A 14649-nucleotide genomic window follows, 5' to 3' on the forward strand; every position below is an offset into this window, starting at 1 on the left:
GATTCATTATCTGTCCCTGACCATTCAGCTACAGACTCCCAGTCCCCTCACTGTGTCACGAGTCGCGGCGGTGCCTCAGGCCACCGTGATTCTCCGTGCCCACAGGAAGTGTCCTGGCCATCTCCATGACGACCGGGACGTCATTTCCTGTTTCACCCCGGCCGTTGCCTAGGCAACGCTGTGAGAGATAGCGCCACGTCTCGGCATTAGGGGCAGCCGGGCGCGTGTGCAAGTACTTGAATTAATTAATTAATCAACTCCTGGGACTGATTATCATGCTGGCTTCTCTGTTTTGCCATTGGTCAGTGTCTGTATATAAGGCAGGGAGGGCTTAGCCTCCCTGCCAGTTATAGTTCTAGTTTTCTGTGTCTTAGCCTGCTGCTGTGCTTGTACCTGTATTTCTATTGGACTTTCCGTGTATGACCTTTGGCTTTGTTATTTTGGATTTGATTCTTGCCTGTTGCCCTAACCCTTGCCTGTTGCCAGTCTCTTGCCTGACCCTGACCACGATACCTGCTTCGGACCCAGACCTTGGCCTGCCTTTTGACCACGTTAGACTCTACACCCCATTACTCTACGCTACGGTACGTTCATACACCTGTACTAACACGAGTATAAGTCCTGGGGGCATCCGAGTACCTGTGAGCAAAAGAGCTCTACGGGAAAGGTGGCTGCTAGAGGTGAAGAACTCTCTACTTGGTTCTACAGGTTGATAATAGGACCGTTAGTTGTAACATTATAACCGGCCGGTGAAGTTCCGAATGAGTTCGCTTTCATGGATGAAAGCGGGACGAACCCCTCTCCAGCCCAATTCTGGCAGGCCAGATCCAGACCATATCACAAGTGGTCCAGAGCCAAGTCTATTGTTTGTCTGCCCAGGAAGAGGCCACCAGAGCCTTGCAAGCCCAGCAAGGTCTTTCGGGTCCTGTAATGGAGCCCAAATTGAATCTACCAGATCGCTTCTCCGGTAACAGGGCTTCATTTTGCAATTTTAAGTAGAGCTATAAACTCTACTTTCGCTTGAGAGCACGCTCCTCTGGCACTGAACAGCAAAGAGTCCTCAGTCCTGGGCGTTTAGCCTTGCTCCCACAAGACCTCCATTACAGTCCATTGATGCATGCTTTGATGCCCTAGGGTTGCTTTATGATGATCCGGACAGAGTTGCCTCGGCTCAATCACATCTCAGGGCCCTGAAACAGGGTCGCCGCTCTGCTGAGGAATATTGTGTTGAATTCAGGCGCTGGTCCACGGATAGCGAGTGGAACGATCCGGCACCTCGGAGACAGTTCCATTTGCGTCTCTCCGAACAGATAAAAGACTCCCTGGTGCAATATCCCATTCCTGCTACATTGGAGAGTCTAATGTAATTAGTCAATAAAATTGACCGTAGATTTAAAGAGAGAAAAGCTGAGAGGAATACTAACAGCACCTCATGCTCTTTTCAGTCTCCTCCTGCTGCACCTTTTTAAGCCACTGAGCCCATGCAGCTAGGTGCTTATCGCCTTCCTTCGTAAGAGAAAACCCGGATATGAACCTTAGGCCTTTGTCTATATTGTGGCAACAGGGGTCATCTCCTCCGAAACTGTCCCAACAAGTCAGACAAGCCGGGAAAATAACAGGCCTAGAGAATGTGGAAGAGGTTCGTCTAGGTCTGCAGATTATATTTTCCAAGAATGCACTCCTGGTTATTGCAGTAATTTCTTTTGGTGCGCAATCCACATCTGTGATTGTGATCTTGGGACATCCCTGGCTGCAGCTCCACAGTCTGGTCATCGACTGGAACAAGGGAGACATCATTCATTGGAGTCCCTCTTGTTCTTCATCCTGCTTATCTGTGCCTGTTCGTCTCCTCCAGGTTCCTCTAGATTATCTGTCGTTACCCTACCATGAGTTTTGTGATGTATTGTCTAATCAGGTGGCTGACACGCTACCTCCTCATCTTGATTACGATTGAGCTATTGACCTAGTTCCTGGCTCTAAACTCCCAAAAGGGAGACTCTCTCTCGAAACCAGAAACACAGGCCATGGAGGAGTATATTAAGGAGAACCTTAAAGGCCTTCTAAATCCCTGGTAGGAGCCGGGTTCTTCTTCGTGTCTAAAAAGGACGGTTCTCTTCGACCCTGTATTGACTTCCGTGGGTTAAATAAAATCACCATCAGAAACAGCTACCCACTTCCACTCATATCGGTCCTTTTTGATCAACTCAGAAGTGCTTCAGTATTCAACAAGATTGATCTACGAGGAGCATACAACCTTATACGTATCAAGGACAGGGATGAATGGAAGACCTCATTCAACACCCACTCAGGCCACTATGAGTACCTGGTCATGCCTTTTGGTTTATGCAATGCACCTGCTGTCTTCCAGGATCTAATTAACGATGCTCTACGAGAGTTCTTAGGGCGCTTTGTCGTGATATACCTGGATGACATCCTGATATATTCTTCATCCGTGGACCAATACCACCTTCACGTGAAGCAGGTCCTTTTCTAAACTTCGGCAACATCAACTCTTTGCCAAGCTAGAACAGTGTGAATTCGAGGTCCAAAAGGTCTCATTTCTAGGATATATCATCTCCCTGGATGGGTTCTTCAAGGATCCCAGGAAGGTCCACGCAGTCTTAGATTGGGTATGCCCAACCAATCTGAAGGCCGTACAAAGATTCCTGGGCTTTGCAAATTATTAACGGAGATTTATTCATTCCATCTCGGACCTGGTAGCTCCTCTTACTGCCCTAACTCATAAAGGGACAAATTCCCCCAGCACACTGCTATAGCCAGCAACAGATCTGCTATTTCTACTGTAGATAAAAATGCAAAAGTCTCAGTTGCACACATTTGCAAATGTATGTTGAAGCCACCCACCACGCCAACTGAGACTTTTGCATTTTTATCTACAGTAGAAATAGCAGATCTGTTGCTGGCTATAGCAGTGTGCTGGGGGAATTTGTCTCTGTTTTTTCCTTTTAGGATAACCCCACCCTTTCATGCACCTGTTATAGCCTATAAATTGATTTGAGCAACTACCAGTTCTTTATTTGTCTGAGAGGCATGTTGGTGTCAGTAGCTGAGGGGGAGTACTGACATTGGATTGCTATTTGGAGGTCTCTGGGGTACCTCTTTGGTAAGTTAGCTCTCAATTTAAAAACACATATGTATGGCCCAAATATATGGGACTCTTATTGTTTAGAGTAGGACCACCCTATTAGCAAAATCACCTTGGCGTGGTGGGTGGCTTCAACATACATTTGCAAATGTGTGCAACTGAGACTTTTTCATTTTTATCTACAGTAGAAATAGCAGATCTGTTGCTGGCTATAGCAGTGTGCTAGGGGAATTTGTCTCTGTTTTTACTTTTAGGATAACCCCACCCTTTCATGCACCTGTTATAGTCTATAAATTGATTTGAGCAACTACCAGTTCTTTATTTGTCTGAGAGGCATGTTGGTGTCAGTAGCTGAGGGGGAGTACTGACATTGGATTGCTATTTGGAGGTCTCTGGGGTACCTCTTTGGTAAGTTAGCTCTCAATTTAAAAACAAATATGTATGGCCCAAATATATGGGACTCTCATTGTTTCGAGTAGGACCACCCTATTAGCAAAAGCACCTTGGCGTGGTGGGTGGCTTTAACATACATTTGCAAATGTGTGCAACTGAGACTTTTGCATTTTTATCTACAGTAGAAATAGCAGATCTGTTGCTGGCTATAGCAGTGTGCTGGGGGAATTTGTCTCTGTTTTTTCCTTTTAGGATAACCCCACCCTTTCATGCACCTGTTATAGCCTATAAATTGATTTGAGCAACTACCAGTTCTTTATCTAACTCATAAAGGGGCAGATGCCACTAATTGGACCTCTGATGCTATAGCCTCTTTTGAAGCCCTGAAGTCTGAGTTTGCCTCGGCTCCAGTCTTAAGAAATCCCAACCTGGAATTACCATTCGTCATCGAAGTGGATGCCTCTGATAGAGGTGCTGGTGCTGTCCTGTCCCAGAAGCATCGTCGGAATCATAAATTGCACCCATGTGCCATCTTCTCACGGAAATTCTCTGCTGCTGAAAGAAATGATGATGTGGGTAATCAAGAACTTTTAGCTATTAAATGGGCATTTGAAGAATGGTGACATTGCCTGGTGGGTGCTGTTCATGTTATTACCGTGCTCACAGATCACAAAAATTTGTTGTTCATTGAATCTGCCAAACGTCTAAATTCCAGACAAGCACGCTGGGCCTTGTTTTTTACCCGCTTCAAGTTTATTATTTCTTACAGACGTGGTTCAAAAATTGTTAAAGCGGACACACTCTGCCGCAGCTTTGTGTCCTCTCATGCCCCTTCTACTGTTCTGCTCCCTATAGTTCCTTCATCCTCAATTTATTCGGGATTGACCCAGGATTTGGGTGCTGTTCTCCACCATTTCCAAAGAATCGCTCCTCCTGAGACTCCTTCGGATAAATTGTTTGTACCATTCCATCTCAGGAAGGCTGTACTATCTGAGGCTTATGACAACAAGATTGCTTGACATCCTGGAGTTTTCAAAACCACTGAAGTCCATCTGCGCACAGTTTGGTGGCCCTCTTTGGCCGCTGATGTTAAAGAGTTTGTACTCTCATGTAGAGATGTGCTAGAACCAAGACAACCAGAAGCTCTCCGTCGGGTCAACTTATGCCATTGTCCACTCCAATTAAACCTTGGTCACATCTGTCGATGGACTTCATTGTAGATTTACCCTGGTCATCTGGTCACAGATTTGGAGATCTTTCTGCAACCACCTTGGCATCATCATCAGTCTGTCTTCTGCCTACCATCCACAGTCAAACGGACAAACAGAAAGAGTCAATCAGTCATTGGAACAATTCCTCCGATAATATATTTCCAAATTTCATAACAATTGGCCTTCTTTACTTCCATGGGCCGAATTTGCCTATAATAACTCTTGCCATTTTTCCACCCGCACATCTCCATTCTTTTGCAAATATGGCCTCCATCCTAGATATAATTCTCTTGCTTCAATCAACTCTTCTGGTTCTCCTGGGTTACGTCAAACAGCCTGCCATCTCAGAATTATTTGGAAGAAGGTCCATTCAGGCCTTCTCTAGGTCGAAATTTTTTGCAGATCGTTATCGCAGGAACTGTTCTCTTAAGGTGGGAGACAAAGTCTGGTTGTCCACCCGGAATATTAGGCTCAAACAACCCTGCAAGAAATTGGGACCCTGGTTCATTGGACCTTTTTCTACTGTTAAAAAAGTTAACCCTGTTGCCTTAAGGCTGAAGATTCCACCTTCTTTGAGAATCCCTAATGCATTTCACTGTTACCTCCTGAAACCTGTTGTCTCGTCCTCCAAGTTTGAGACTCCTGAACAACCCAAACCTCGACCAGTCAACTTGCATGGTTCTCATTAATTTATTGTGGAGAAGATTCTCGACTCCAAGAGGGTTCAGGGACAAGCCCATTTTCTGGTGCATTGGAAGGGCGATGGTCCAGAAGAACACTCTTGGGTTCCTCAGAGGCGCCTGCACGCTGACAGACTGCTCAGGAGATTCTTTAAACATTTCCCTGGAAAACCTGGTTGTCGGGGGTTCCTTGACCCCTCCTCAAGGGGGGGTACTGTCACGAGTCGCGGCGGTGCCTCAGACCACCGCGACTCTCCGTGTCCGCAGGTAGTTTCCCAGCTGTCTCCATGACGACATCACTTCTTGTTTCGCCCTGGCCATTGCCTAGACAACGGTTGGGACGCTGTGAGAGATAGCTCCACGTCCCGGCATTAGGGTCAGCCGGGCGCGTGTGCAAGTACTTGAATTAATTAATTAATCAGCTCCTGATTATCATGCTGTCCTCTCTGTTTTGCCATTGGTTAGTGTCTGTAAATAAGGCAGGGAACTATAACCTGCCAGTTATAGTTCCAGTTTTCTGTGTCTTAGCCTGCTGCTGTGCTTGTACCTGTATTTCTATTGGACTTTCCGTGTATGACCTTTGGCTTTGTTCTTTTGGATTTGATTCTTGCCTGTTGCCCTGACCCTTGTTTCGTTCCTGTATAATCCCTGTCTGCTGCCAGTCCTGACCTCTTGCCTGACCTTGACCACGATACCTGCTCCTGACCCAGACCTTGGCCTGTCTTTTAACCACATTAGACTCTACACCCCATTACTCTACGCTACGGTACATTCATACACCTGTACTACCGCGAGTATAAGTCCTGGGGGCATCCGAGTACCTGTGAGCATAACATGCTCTACGGTAAAGGCGGCTGCTAGAGGTGAAGAACTCTCTACCTGGTTCTACAGGTTGATGATAGGACCATTAGTCGTAACACACTGTACCAGATTCCTCACCCTTACAGGGTCACCATCTTCACTTGTGCTGTTTTCTTTTTAAAACATTTATTACATAGGAGCAGAACTGATCCTCTATCTCACCCTTAATTTTTTTAAGGTCCCTTAAGCAAGTACAGATGAAAACTAGCTGCTCTGTAACTTATAAAACTTATTTTTTTTGCACTTTCTCTATGCTCTCTTATCTTGTAGCGCTTGCATACAAATACACCCTAAGCCTGCGACAGCCTTTGGCTCAATGATATTATATTAAAACAAATTTAAATTCACAGTGGCAGAACGAGGTCCTGCCAGTTGTACCGGTGCAAAATATTTATTACACTCACAAGCAATGAGAGCTCAGGGTCCAGAAATAGACACCCATGAAGGTAATGGACATTCTTTTGATTTTCTTCAAGCAGTAAAATAAACACAATTTCAATAGTAGGATTTCTATCTGTCATTAATTTCAATCCCATGCCCCACTTTTGGTACCAAATGTCACAAGATTAACATTAATTCTTTTGTTCTGGTGTAAGATTGCAATGGTTGACAGACAACAATCATTGTAAAATGGATAATACAAATGTTTATTATAAAAGATAAATCTGAAATCAATAAGTACTTAGCTGTGGATTACAATTTGATTGTGGAGAAATATTTTGACCTGAGCAGCTCTGTTAGCATTCAATGAATTCAAGATAATTCACTGGACATAAACTTCTTTGAAATTCCAGTTGAAGCTGAGGCTATTTGGATATTAGCTGCCTGGTAAGCACTGAATCCACCCCCTTCTCCCCGATGAGACTAATTAAAATCAGTTATTTGCTGGACATATCTATTTGTACTCAGTGATCATTGTATATATGTTATCTACAAAACAGGGGGGCTTGCCTATGTCACAATTTTAATAACTCTTTCCACCACATCTGCTAACTTTGTTAATGGGAGGGAGAGCATAGAAAAAATATTCACTATTTATTTATTTATTTTTCCATTAATTGGTGTGCACCATTTTTTTGCATATGTTCAAGATTGTTCTTGCTTTTTACGTTAATCCTTCAGTCAAAGACTGGATGACATTATAAACAGCAATCTCAGGCAGGTCAGCAAATGGTATCAGGTTTAGTAGAATAAGGATTTGCGTCAGCTTAAAAAAAATACTCTAATTTAGAAATAGCTGCTAACATTTATGTATTTTTTACCACAAGACAATACTGGTGTGAAAGGTAGTTCATGTTTTTGAAGCACAAAACCCCATGTATTTAACATTGATTTTTTTTATATGTCTCTAATTGGCTACATATTTCCTGAATGTTTTAGGAAGGTGAAACTAAAACTCGTACCAGAAGTGGACTCTCAAACACAGGCAGATATAAATCCAGTGGACCCGAAGTCCAATGCCTCAATCACTCAGCCACCCTGGTGTGCTTCCAAAGGTGTTATCTATCAATCCTTCTTGCAATGTTCATATGTTCATAAGTTTTCTTCAATCTTTCCGCTACTTTGAGCCTAATCTGTATATGTCACTATCATGTTGTATATTATGGTACATTTCTTCATTCCACTGAAAGTTAGGTGATTTAGTTTGATGAAAAGTGCACTCTACAGGCCTGGTTCATTGAGTAACGTATCTGTCATTTTTGAGCGTATTGTCAGAAAAATCAGACTGTGCATGCCCAAAAACATCAGATACAGTCATGAATGCAGCCCTGTTCCATGCGTTAGTGTACGCATAGGATACTTACTACATGATCCGAATTCGTGGAGTTACATGGGCTATGATAGTGTGTTTTGCTGTAGCCATTTTACAGTAGAGGCGTGTCAAACTCGAGCACATGCAGACACGTCCAAATCAAGCCCTACGCCCTTCCAAGTCACCACCCGCCACCCGGTAACCTGAATATCATTCATTCCTCATTCCTTGCTTCTTCCCTTGCTGTCAGGCCAGCAACCAGCTCTGCACAATCACAGGTAATCATCTCACCTGTGTTCACCTGTACCACTCATCCATTGGTTACCTGTCATTTACTACTGAACATATAAACTTTCAAATTCTTTTAATGTCCAAATTTTTCCTTGAATCTTTTAGGAAGATGAAATTAAAGTTCATACCAGAAGTGGGGTTTGAACCCATGCATATATAAATCCATTGGATCTTAAGTCCAATGCCTTAACCACTCGGCCATCCTGGTGATATTTTTACAATTTTTTTTCTATCTATCATAGTTGCAATGTTCATATGTAATTTGGTGTGTATGATCATTTTTTCTTCAATTTCTCCACTACCTTATTACTCGTCTTTACCTGTCTCTTTCATATTGTATGCTGTATATAAGATCTTCACTTTGAAGACAAGAGTAATATTTAAATGGAACTCTGTTGATTCTTTTAAAGGGATGGACAGCATAGAAAACTCTGCACTCATTTTTTACATTTATTTATTATTTGGCATGCACCATTTTCTGAGAGTGGACAGGTATCAAGGTTGCTCTTGCTTTCTATCATAATCCTTCATTCAAGGATTAGATCATATTATAAAATATCTGCCTGGACAGGATAAAGTATCACGTTAAATACAATAGTGATCTACAGCAACTTCAAAAAAATAATCACTCTCGTTTGGAAATAGTTGCTAATATTCATCATATTTTTTATCAGAAAGCAATATTGTCGTTGAAATTAGAGTTTATAAAGCTCAATATCATACCTACTCAACAAAGAATCTTTAAAATTATTTTAATGTCCAAATTTTTCCTTCAATCTTTCAGGAAGATGAAATTAAAATTCATACCAGAAGTGGGGTTTGAACCCATGCGGATATAAATCCATTAGATCTTAAGTCCAACGTCTTTACCACTCAGCCATTCTGGTGGGATTTTCACAGTTTTTTTTTCTATCTATCATAGTTGCAATGTTCATAGGTAATTTGGTGTGTATGATCGTTTTTTCTTCAATCTCTCCCCTTCCTTATTACGCATTTTTACCTGTCTCTTTCATATTGTATGCTGTATACAAGATCTTCACTTTGAAGACAAGAGTAATATATAAATGGAACTCTGTTGATTCTTTTAAAGGGATAGACAGCATAGAAAACTATGCACTCATTTTTTACATTTATTTATTATTTGGTATGCACCATTTTTTGAGAGTGCACAGGTATCAAGGTTGCTTTTGCTTTTTATTATAATCCTTCATTCAAGGATTAGATCATATTATAAAATATCTGCCTGGACAGCATAAAGTATCACGTTTAATACAATAGTGATCTTCAGCAACTTCAAAAAAATAATCACTCTCATTTAGAAATAGTTGCTAATATTCATCATATTTCTGATCAAGCAAAATTGTTGTAGAAATTAGAGTTTATAAAGCTCAATATCATACCTACTCAACAAAGAATCTTTCAAATTATTTTAATGTCAAAATTTTTCCTTCAATCTTTCAGGAAGATGAAATTAAAATTCATACCAGAAGTGGGGTTTCAACCCATGCGGATATAAATCCATTGTATCTTAAGTCCAACGTCTTTACCACTCGGCCATCCTGGTGAGATTTTCACCGTTTTTTTTCTATCTATCATAATTGCAATGTTCATATGTAATTTGGTGTGTATGATCGCTTTTTCTTCAATTTCTCCACTACCTTATTACTCGTCTTTACCCATCTCTTTCATATTGTATGCTGTATACAAGATCTTCACTTTGAAGACAAGAGTAATATATAATTGGAACACTGTTAATTCTTTAAAGGGATAGACACCATTGAAAACTATGCACTAATTTTTTACATTTATTTATTATTTGGTATGCAGCATTTTTGGAGAGTGCACAGGTATCAAGGTTGCTCTTGCTTTTTATCATAATCCTTCATTCAAGGATTAGATCATACTATAAAATATCTGCCTGGACAGCATAAAGTATCACGTTTAATACAATAGTGATCTTCAGCAACTTCAAAAAAATAATCACTCTCATTTAGAAATAGTTGCTAATATTCATCATATTTCTGATCAAGCAAAATTGTTGTAGAAATTAGAGTTTATAAAGCTCAATAACATATCTACTCAACAAAGAATCTTTCAAATTCTTTTAATGTCCAAATTTTTCCTTAAATCTTTTAGGAAGATGAAATTAAAATTCATACCAGAAGTGGGGTTCGAACCCACGCGGATATAAATCCATTGGATCTTAAGTCCAACGCTGTAAAAACTCAGCCACCCTGGTAAAATTTTCACTGTTTTTTTTCTATCTATCATAGTTGCAATGTTCATATGTAATTTGGTTTGCATGATCGTTTTTTCTTCAATCTCTCCCCTTCCTTATTACGCATTTTTACCTGTCTCTTTCACATTGTATGCTGTATACAAGATCTTCACTTTGAAGACAAGAGTAATATATAACTGGAACGCTGTTAATTCTTTAAAGGGATGGACAGCATTGAAAACTATGCACTCATTTTTTACATTTATTTATTGTTTGGTATGCACCATTTTTTGAGAGTGCACAGGTATCAAGGTTGCTTTTGCTTTTTATCATAATCCTTCATTCAAGGATTAGATCATATTATAAAATATCTGCCTGGACAGCATAAAGTATCACGTTTAATTTAATAGTGATCTTCAGCAACTTCAAAAAAATAATTACTCTCGTTTGGAAATAGTTGCTAATATTCATCATATTTCTAATCAGAAAGCAATATTGTTGTTGAAATTAGACTTTATAAAGCTCAATATCATACCTACTCAACAAAGCATCTTTGAAATTCTTTTAATGTCCAAATTTTTCCTTGAATCTTTTAGGAAGATGAAACTAAAATTCATACCAGAAGTGGGGTTTGAACCCAAGCGGATATAAATCCATTGAATCTTAAGCCCAACGTCTTTACCACTTGGCCATCCTGGTAAGATTTTCACAGTTTTTTTTCTATCTATTGTAGTTGCAATGTTCATATGTAATTTGGTGTGTATGATCGTTTTTTCTTCAATCTCTCCCCTTCCTTATTACGCATTTTTACCTGTCTCTTTCATATTGTATGCTGTATACAAGATCTTCACTTTGAAGACAAGAGTAATATATAAATGGAACTCTGTTGATTCTTTTAAAGGGATAGACAGCATAGAAAACTATGCACTCATTTTTTACATTTATTTATTATTTGGAATGCACCATTTTTTGAGAGTGCACAGGTATCAAGGTTGCTCTTGCTTTTTATCATAATCCTTCATTCAAGGATTAGATCATACTATAAAATATCTACCTGGACAGCATAAAGTATCATGTTTAATACAATAGTGATCTACAGCAACTTCAAAAAAATAACCACTCTCATTTGGAAATAGTTGCTAATATTCATCATATTTCTTATCACAAAGCAATATTGTTTTGGAAATCAGAGTTTATAAAGCTCAATAACATACCTATACAACAAAATATATTTCAAATTCTTTTAATGTCCAAATTTTTCCTTGAATCTATTAGGAAGATGAAATTAAAATTCATACCAGAAGTGGGGTTTGAACACACGCGGATATAAATCCATTGGATCTTAAGTCCAACACCTTAACCACTCGGCCATCCAGGTGAGAGTTCCATAGGTTTTTTTTTTCTATCTATCATAGTTGCAATGTTTATATGTAATTTGGTGTGTATGATCGTTTTTTCTTCAATTTCTCCACTACCTTCTTACTCGTCTTTACCCGTCTCTTTCATATTGTATGCTGTATACAAGATCTTCAATTTGAAGACAAGAGTAATATATAACTGGAACGCTGTTAAGTCTTTAAAGGGATGGACAGCATTGAAAACTATGCACTCATTTTTTACATTTATTTATTGTTTGGTATGCACCATTTTTTGAGAGTGCACAGGTATCAAGGTTGCTCTTGCTTTTTATCATAATCCTTCGTTCAAGAATTAGATAATATAAAATATCTGCCTGGACAGCATAAAGGATGACGTTTAATACAATAGTGATCTTCAGCAACTTCAAAAAAATAATCACTCTCATTTAGAAATAGTTGCTAATATTCATCATATTTCTGATCAAGCAAATTTGTTGTAGAAATTAGAGTTTATAAAGCTTAATAACATATCTACTCAACAACGAATCTTTCAAATTCTTTTAATGTCCAATTTTTCCTTGAATCTTTTAGGAAGATGAAATCAAAATTCATATCAGAAGTGGGGTTTGAACCCATGCGGATATAAATCCATTGGATCTTAAGTCCAACATCTTTACCACTCGGCCATCCTGGTGAGATTTTCACAGTTTTTTTCTATCTATCATAATTGCGATGTTCATATGTAATTTAGTGTGTATGATCGCTTTTTCTTCAATTTCTCCACTACATTATTACTCGTCTTTACCCATCTCTTTCATATTGTATGCTGTATACAAGATCTTCACTTTGAAGACAAGAGTAATATATAATTGGAACGCTGTTAATTCTTTAAAGGGATGGACACCATTGAAAACTATGCACTCATTTTTTACATTTATTTATTATTTGGTATGCACCATTTTTTGAGAGTGCACAGGTATCAAGAATGCTTTTGCTTTTTATCATAATCCTTCATTCAAGGATTAGATCATACTATAAAATATCTGCCTGGACAGCATAAAGTATCACGTTTAATACAATAGTGATCTTCAGCAACTTCAAAAAAATAATCACTCTCATTTAGAAATAGTTGCTAATATTCATCCTATTTCTGATCAAGCAAAATTGTTGTAGAAATTAGAGTTTATAAAGCTCAATATCATACCTACTCAACAAAGAATCTTTCAAATTCTTTTAATGTCAAAATTTTTCCTTCAATCTCTCAGAAAGATGAAATTAAAATTCATACCAGAAGTAGGGTTTGAACCCATGCGTATATAAATCCATTGTATCTTAAGTCCAACGTCTTTACCACTCAGCCATCCTGGTGAGATTTTCACAGTTTTTTTTTTATCTATCATAATTGCAATGTTCATATGTAATTTGGTGTGTATGATCGCTTTCTCTTCATTTTCTCCACTACCTTATTACTCGTCTTTACCCATCTCTTTCATATTGTATGCTGTATACAAGATCTTCACTTTGAAGACAAGAGTAATATATAATTGGAACGCTGTTAATTCTTTAAAGGGATGGACACCATTGAAAACTATGCTTTAATTTTTTACATTTATTTATTATTTGGTATGCACCATTTTTTGAGAGTGCACAGGTATCAAGGTTGCTTTTGCTTTTTATCATAATCCTTCATTCAAGGATTAGATCATAGTATAATATATCTGCCTGGACAGCATAAAGTATCACGTTTAATACAATAGTGATCTTCAGCAACTTCAAAAAAATAATCACTCTCATTTGAAAATAGTTGCTAATATTCATCATATTTTTTATCAGAAAGCAATATTGTGATTGAAATTAGAGTTTATAAAGCTCAATATCATACCTACTCAACAAAGAATCTTTCAAATTCTTTTAATGTCCAAATTTTTCCTTGAATCTTTTAGGAAGATGATATTAAAATTCATACCAGAAGTGGGGTTCGAACCCACGCGGATATATATATACATTGGATCTTAAGTCCAACACCTTAACCACTCGGCCATCCTGCTGAGATTTATATTGTGTTTTTTCTATCTATCATAGTTGCAATGTTCATATGTAATTTGGTGTGTATGATTGTTTATTCTTCAACCTCTCCAGTACCTTATTACTCGTTTTTACCTGTCTCTTTTATATTGTATGCTGTATACAAGATCTTCACTTTGAAGACAAGAGTAATATATAAATGGAACTCTGTTGATTCTTTTAAAGGGATAGACAGCATAGAAAACTATGCACTCATTTTTTACATTTACTTATTATTTGGAATGCACCATTTTTTAAGAGATGTCGAAGTCAGTAAATTGGATAAAGTAATTTCAATTAAAGTCTAGCAAACTTGGTTGTCTTTGTTTGAAAAGATGCGTACGGTACGCATCGACGTACAAGGGCACGCTACGGCGTGAAAGGGCGTACGCATCCACTACACGTGGCAGCAACAGTAATTGGTCTTTTACCATACATTCGCACAAACACGCATACTTATAAAATAGTACACATTAATGGTAGTTGCAACACATAGTCAGTTATGTCGAAATATAGTAGTATTTATATGTTATATCAGAGTTACATGCATATTAGTGAAATACACGGAACGGGTTAAAGGAATAACATCATGAGTGGTATCATAATGAACCTTGTTACATATCCTACTGTTTGGTTCACTCTGCGAGGGAATCGCAGAGTGCATACGCAAGTTATGAATGATAGGGAATTATGAACTACTTAAGACTAAGGAAT

At 38.7% G+C, this 14649-nt stretch overlaps 6 non-coding genes across 6 annotated transcripts; all 6 read right to left on the bottom strand.

Moving 5' to 3' along the window:
• Window positions 1-8420: 8420 nt before the first annotated feature.
• Window positions 8421-8503, bottom strand: TRNAL-UAA (transfer RNA leucine (anticodon UAA)). The gene has a single exon. It is a non-coding gene; the product is annotated as a tRNA-Leu (tRNA).
• Window positions 8504-9099: 596 nt separating this feature from the next.
• Window positions 9100-9182, bottom strand: TRNAL-UAA (transfer RNA leucine (anticodon UAA)). Its single transcript has one exon. It is a non-coding gene; the product is annotated as a tRNA-Leu (tRNA).
• Window positions 9183-10451: 1269 nt separating this feature from the next.
• On the bottom strand, window positions 10452-10534 carry TRNAL-UAA (transfer RNA leucine (anticodon UAA)). The gene has a single exon. It is a non-coding gene; the product is annotated as a tRNA-Leu (tRNA).
• A 1274-nt stretch (window positions 10535-11808) lies between these two features.
• On the bottom strand, window positions 11809-11891 carry TRNAL-UAA (transfer RNA leucine (anticodon UAA)). Its single transcript has one exon. It is a non-coding gene; the product is annotated as a tRNA-Leu (tRNA).
• Window positions 11892-12482: 591 nt separating this feature from the next.
• TRNAL-UAA (transfer RNA leucine (anticodon UAA)) lies at window positions 12483-12565 on the bottom strand. Its single transcript has one exon. It is a non-coding gene; the product is annotated as a tRNA-Leu (tRNA).
• A 1269-nt stretch (window positions 12566-13834) lies between these two features.
• On the bottom strand, window positions 13835-13919 carry TRNAL-UAA (transfer RNA leucine (anticodon UAA)). Its single transcript has one exon. It is a non-coding gene; the product is annotated as a tRNA-Leu (tRNA).
• Window positions 13920-14649: the final 730 nt, after the last annotated feature.

The sequence above is a fragment of the Mixophyes fleayi genome, chromosome 3 (genome assembly GCF_038048845.1).
Source record: "Mixophyes fleayi isolate aMixFle1 chromosome 3, aMixFle1.hap1, whole genome shotgun sequence".
Classification (NCBI taxonomy): Eukaryota; Metazoa; Chordata; class Amphibia; order Anura; family Limnodynastidae; genus Mixophyes; species Mixophyes fleayi.